Raw genomic sequence first — 6,000 nt, 5'->3', positions numbered from 1 at the left:
GGGGTAAGGGAGATGCAAAAATTTTTTCTAAAGCATAATTAGATGCAAAATTCAGATAGGAATTTAGATATGGTTTGATTAAATCAGAGTCCTTTTCTACTACAAATGAACGTTACACTGAGAGTCCCATTATTTAAGGGAATTTTCAATGCCAGTTTAAAAAAAATATGCTCTCTATTCTTTGACATCACATCTTAGCTGAAAACTCCCATCTTATAGTGTATTCAGCTGAAATATACCCATGTCGTTCCAGTTTCTCTGGTGCAATTGCATCAATGAATGTCATCTAAGGATTGGGTGGATAAGAGAAGCAGAGGACATCACTAATAGGTGCATAATGTTGCTCATACTCATCACAGAATGGATTCAGCTGACAAACTGAACTGTGAGGATAAAACTTTTGGGCTAAAAAAAAAGAAAAAAAAAAGCATGTATATGAAGGTAAACTTTTCTGCATTCATAACATTTGCACATTAGTGGGAAACCAGAGGGAGAAAACTGCTATTGTATCTTGTGCAAGTGAATTTAATAATGAGAGAAAGTTGCTAGACTATGCTAATTCCAGTGTTAAACTTCCAAGAACAGTGAGTTTATGGTTTTCAGTAATCAGTGACCTACACTGAGTTCTGTATTAAAAAAAAAAAAAAAATTAAAAAAAGCTCAGTTTTTTCTCTTGCCACAGCTGACTTTTGAGTGGTGCCTAAACATTACAAAAAGGGCAGGAGACTATATGGGGATTTTAAGTGGCTGGACCAAACACTTAGGGGTCCTATTTATGCCAAAATGTGGCACTTCCTAATGGGTTGGATAATGGGTGCTGTTAAATGAGTAGTGCTGGATGAGTGACATCCAGGATTTTGGAGGCTGTTTGAAGCTTCGATGTGCTGGATATGTCATTGGCAAACGTTATACAGGAGTAACAAATGGTGCAGATCTCTTGCCTATTGGGATGATGTCTATGGCTCCCTGAGGAGCCAGCAGAGCAAGCAGAAATCTCTCTTCCTCCCATTTACTGCCATGAGCTTGAAAAGGAAACAGGCAATTTTGTTAGTGTTCATCCAGCCAGAGGCTGCAACTAACACCAGGACATTCGTATCAGTTGCAATAACAGAAAGCCCCTAAGGGCTCCCCGATGTCTTTCCTCTTTTAAGGGCTATGGTCTGGGCCTCTGACTCTTCCATTTGGCCTAGAAAATACACAACAGGGTCTTACAGGCAGCTGAACTGGCATGTGTTGGCTGGGACCTGCAACAGGCCTTCCAAGCTCCTCACAGCATGTCTGCCCATTTGGCTCCCAGTTCATGTTCTCACTGTGGACAGTGCCTACAGCCCATGCATCCACAGCTCAGCTCCGCTATGCCTCACCTGCAGCAGGGAGGCCTGACCTGTGCCTCCTCCTGGAACCCAACGCTCAGCAGATCTCCCGTAGCAGGGGAGGTGTGCCGAGCAGCATCATGGCCCTTTCTCCATCGTGTGACCAGACAGACTCCACCTTTTCTTGCATGCGGCTCTTCCTCTGATCCCTTTCTCCTCACATCACATTACTCAGTAAGGTGACATCTCAGCTGAGATGAGTTTATGTAAGCAGTGCCACACAGTCACAGCTTTCCAGCTCAACCCATCACAAAGCAGTGTTCCTCCCTCAACCTCATCCAAAGTGCATATTTACTCATGGGAAAGAAAGGAAATAAATATGGATTGCAGTTTGGAGGTGCAGTTAAAGCAATACAGGTCATGATAAACTAATATCAAAACATAATGTCTGTTTCTATGAAACTGAAGTCTGCAATATCCCTATCTGTAAAGAGAGATATATATCTCTGTATATATATCTGTAAAGAATCTGTATCATAAAGAAACAAAGTATGTGACTAAAGAATGCAGAATTTTTTTTCAAACATATTGTTCATCAATGAGACACAGCAAGGTGAAGGACAAGAAATAGGTAGACAAAAAAGAAAAATATGAAGAAGCAAATGCCATTGCAAGCTGATTCATTTTATTTCTGACTTTGGAAGTGGGATCATCTGCTATCATTGCTAACACAGACAAGATGAATTAAAAATATTCTGACACTTGTTTTCATTGTTTTGAAATCTTTATATGACCCTGTGAGAGGCTGCTTCAGAAAGACTTTCCTTTTCTGAAGATACCCAACATACCTAACATTGTAGTAATATTACCTTGTCGCATTTTGATCTATGTGAGGGTTTTTGTTTTGGTTTGGTTTGTTTGCCTTTGAAACATATTCTAGCTTGGTTTGCAAAGCTGTAGAGCTGCAGAGACAAGAGAAATGTTTGTCAATTGTCTAAATATTTGAAACTGCAATATATAAATTCTCACTCTGATTTTCTGAGATTTTTTATAATACAGTGCTGTTTGTTGTTATTGTTGCTCTGATGACAGTGATACTAGAAGCTGTTGGGGACATTCAGCAATCCTCACTCTGTGTGTCTTACTGTTGTGTCTTGTCACAAGACACAACAAGAGAAGATTAAAATAAAGTCACTTGCCCAGATTAAAAAAGCAAGTAAGTAGCAGAGTTAAGATTAAAACTCAACTTTTTAAAATCAAAATCAAAACCTAATACATTGTGTAATAAGCTAAACAATGATGCTAAGTACTTTAAAAATATGTCGTACTTGAATCTTCCTAGATTATATTGTGCTAATCTTGACCAACAGAAAAACTTGGAAATACATTAATGGCAAAAAAACTAGCGCAAATGCGGTAACTATATGTCGTGGTTTAGCCCCAGTTGGCAACTACACACCACGCAGCCGCTCGCTCACTCCCCCATGGTGGCACGGGGGAGAGAATTGGAAGAGTAAAAGTGAGGAAACTCATGGTTTGAGATAAAGACAGTTTAATAAGTAAAGCAAAAGCTGCGCACACAAGCAAAGCAAAACAAGGAATTTGTTCACCACTCCCCACGGGCAGGCAGGTGTTCAGCCATCTCCAGGGAAGGAGGGCTCCGTCACGCGTAATGGTTTCTTGGGAAGACAGACGCCATAACTCCGAACGTCCCTCCACCCCTTCCTTCTTCTTTGTCCCAGCTTTATACACTGAGCATGACGTTATATGGTATGGAATATCTCTTTGGCCAGCCTGGGTCAGCTGTCCCAGCTGTGTCCCCTCCCAGCTTCCCGTGCACCCCCAGCCTGCTCGCTGCAGGCCAGCATGAGAAGCTGGACTGTCCTTGACTACTTAGCAACAACTCAAAACATCAGCACCTTATCAACATTTTCTCATCCCAAATCCAAAACATAACCTCATGCTAGCTTCTATGAAGAAAATTAACTCTACCCTGGCTGAAACCAGGACATTATCCACCCCTTATTCCGTACCATTTACGTTATGCTCAGGTACCACACTATCCAATACAACCTCATTAACCACCACCCCCCCTTCCCATCCTTTAATATAATACACAGATTATCATCCCCTTAGTCCATAGACTTCCCTCCAAAATGTCTGTGAAAAGTCTGCTGAGTTCGTTTAGTCCATGACTTTGGGCTCCATCCCTTATGGTGGTCACTCAGGACAGGCGAGGTGGGGTGTTGCATGGAGTTACTGGGTACCAAAGCCAGCTCAGGTCAGGTCACTGCTGCACTGGCACTGCTTCTTGTAAGGCTTGTCCTCCATTCGTTCAGGTGGTTCCTGCTATAGTAGTTCCTATAACATGCAACTCAAGTCATGGGTTACAACAGTTTAAAGGTACTTCCATTACAATCTCCACCCCTGGACCCTTTGTACTGGACCATAGGGTTTAACATTGCAATGAACTCCTCCCCTTGCCCCTGCTCCAGCTTGGACTTATCCACAGACTGCAGTCCCTTCTGTGAGCCACAGTCTCTCTGGGGGTATATCTGCTGCGGCATAGACTTATCCACAGTTGCAGTCACTTCGAGGTGCACCTGCTCCAAAATGGCCGTCTCCACGGGCCACACTACCTCCAGAGATAAATCTGCTCCAACGTGGCCTTACCCATAGTTCCAGTCCCTCCATGAATATACCTGCACTGTTGAGGGCTTCTCCATGGCCACACACTTTGAGGTGCTCCAAGCATGACCTCATGCACAACCAATAATGCTTCAAGGTGCACCTGCTGCAACAAAGACTTATCCACAGCCACAGACACTTCGACATGTACCTTCTCCAGCGTGGACTTATCCTTGTGCCACAATCCCATCAGAGGTATAACTGCTGCGGCACACACATAACCATGGCCACAGATGCTTCGAGATATACCTGCTTCTGGCATGGGCTTACGCATGGTCACAGACGCTTCGGGGTGTCCTGCTCCCACATGGACTCACCCACAGGTCTCAGTCCCTTCGACTCGAGTTCACAGTGGAGTTCCAGCCTATTCAGTACAGCAGCACAGGAGAAAAACCAGCAATACCCCGGCCTGCCAGCCCAGGTGCAAGGCCATTGCTGTTATCAGAATCTTCCCAGGCACAGCAGGGTCAGACGATCAGCAGTACAGCAGCAGCGAAAGCAAAAAGCAGCCACTAACGAGCACTGGACGCTAATATATGCAGGGAAGGCAAACCCATGGCAAGCACAGGGGCCTGGCAATTAATGGCTAAGCAGCAATAACAGCTATAAATTCTATCATCTAGCACATTCCAATCAAACTTGTCATTATCTCAAACACTTCGTGCCCCATGTTGGGCGCCAAAAAGGACTGTCCTGGTTTAGCCCCAGCCAGCAACTACGCACCACGCAGCCACTCGCTCACTCCCCCACGGTGGGACGGGGGAGAGAATTGGAAGAGTAAAAGTGAGGAAACTCACGGTTTGAGATAAAGACAGTTTAATAAGTAAAACAAAAGCCGCGCACACAAGCAAAGCAAAACAAGGAATTTGTTCACCACTCCCCACGGGCAGGCAGGTGTTCAGCCATCTCCAGGGAAGGAGGGCTCCGTCACGCGTAATGGTTTCTTGGGAAGACAGACGCCATAACTCCGAACGTCCCTCCACCCCTTCCTTCTTCTTTGTCCCAGCTTTATATACTGAGCATGACGTTATATGGTATGGAATATCTCTTTGGCCAGCCTGGGTCAGCTGTCCCAGCTGTGTCCCCTCCCAGCTTCCCGTGCACCCCCACCTGCTCGCTGCAGCCCAGCACAAGAAGCTGGACTGTCCTTGAGTACTTAGCAACAACTCAAAACATCAGCACCTTATCAACATTTTCTCATCCCAAATCCAAAACATAGCCTCATGCTAGCTTCTATGAAGAAAATTAACTCTACCCTGGCTGAAACCAGGACACTATAACTTGGTACCAGGAAGACCTTAATCTGAATATATATAGGAGGATGCTGATTGAGCAAAGCAAAACCTCATTCAGTAGTCCCTTGGGATGTTAGAACTTTTTAAACATTAAAACACTTAAATAAAAACTGAGGACAAGTACCAGTGCTCGACAATGGAAAGCACTACACATTTTTTTCATACATAAAGGGCAAAAAGTATTCTATGCTAATTTTATTTCACATAAAAGAAAATAATAAACAAATTATGCATATGAAATCCCAAGGAAAGATACCCAGTTGCTGCATATTTACTTTACTGGAGTTGAATTACCTGATACTTATGGAGTTTCTGACTCTAAAATGTTAAAAAAGACACCAATCTCCCTGTTTCATGAGCAATAACTTCTATAGAAAAAAATCTTGGTTTTAATTTGTAGATGAATTTGAATTATTTATCTTTACTCCCTGTTTTTCCATCCAGCTGCTGCTCTGTGATATGTGATTGAAAAAGACTGAAGATTTTTAAATTGCTCCTACCTTTTTGCAAGCAATGCATCTATTTCCTGTTCATGCAGATAAAACATTTTAGTAGACAATTAGATATGAGTTTAAATACTGGGTAGTTTTCCAATCTTGTAACACTATGTTCAAACTAAAAAAATACAATCAAAAATGTACACGGAGAGAAAAGTCAGGATCTTTCTAGTGTGGAGATTTTCTTCTAGTCCAGATTGTAGGATA

This window comes from Phaethon aethereus, assembly GCF_964289735.1.
Source record: "Phaethon aethereus genome assembly, chromosome: 3".
Lineage (NCBI taxonomy): Eukaryota > Metazoa > Chordata > Aves > Phaethontiformes > Phaethontidae > Phaethon > Phaethon aethereus.
The sequence above is the reverse complement of the archived record's forward strand: the minus strand, read 5'-3'. Positions refer to the sequence as shown.